The following is an 828-nucleotide window of genomic DNA, read 5'->3' as shown; positions in this document are numbered from 1 at the left end:
AATGAAATAATTTAACAAAAAACTATATAAATTAATAAAGGACTGAACCAGTGCGTGTGTTTATTACCGGCATAATGCCTCTCCCAAGGTTTAATTGTATATATATATATATATATATAAACATACACATGAGTGTGTGTAGAAAAGTTTTTGGCTTTGAGTAAAAGAAAATACAAGAGGATCAGTTAATTGTGATTTTATTCAAGATATTCCCTTCTCAAATTCACACACATTGTAGTAGTCCTTCAGTTTTTCTAGTTTTGTAGAAGAACTCAGAAGAGTGGGCTTCCAACCAAGCCTTTAGTGATACCCATAAAGTCAGGAACTTTCAGCACCCCCTCATGTATATGTGTGTTCCTACCATTGTCCGAAAAAAAGTTTGTTTTCCTTGCGCTCTGTTTATGTTTTTCATGAAATATTGAGGGAGATATGTCAATCTGATGAAGCATCATTACACATTTAAACGGATTTGAATATTCTTGAAAAACTTTGTTTAATTAATGAAGCGGAAACAGCTGTAATTTATGAGCTGTGTTGTTTGTTTGTATAAAATAATTAAACTGAATTGAATTTATAATTATTCAATTTATTGTTTTGTTTTCCATTTCTTATATATATATATATATATATATATAGTATTAGAGATTTTCATCGATGAATTCATGAACCTTGGTTCTTTTCCCTATATTTATATACATTTTATACTGTGAAACTTAATTTAATTTTAATTTTTAATAAATTGATTTTAATTGAGTTTTTACCTGTAATTTGGGATTTTATCCTTAATATTATTATCATTATTATTATCATTATATATATATATATATA

The 828-nt window shown here is 26.7% G+C and overlaps 1 protein-coding gene across 2 annotated transcripts in view; it reads right to left on the bottom strand.

Moving 5' to 3' along the window:
• The window catches only part of LOC106876614 (integrin alpha pat-2), a 22,600-nt gene that overhangs the window by 2,724 nt on the left and 19,048 nt on the right, over window positions 1-828 (bottom strand). The gene's annotated exons all lie outside the window — the stretch shown is intronic.

This window comes from Octopus bimaculoides, chromosome 27 (assembly GCF_001194135.2).
Source record: "Octopus bimaculoides isolate UCB-OBI-ISO-001 chromosome 27, ASM119413v2, whole genome shotgun sequence".
Classification (NCBI taxonomy): Eukaryota; Metazoa; Mollusca; class Cephalopoda; order Octopoda; family Octopodidae; genus Octopus; species Octopus bimaculoides.
The sequence above is the reverse complement of the archived record's forward strand: the minus strand, read 5'-3'. Positions and strand labels throughout refer to the sequence as shown.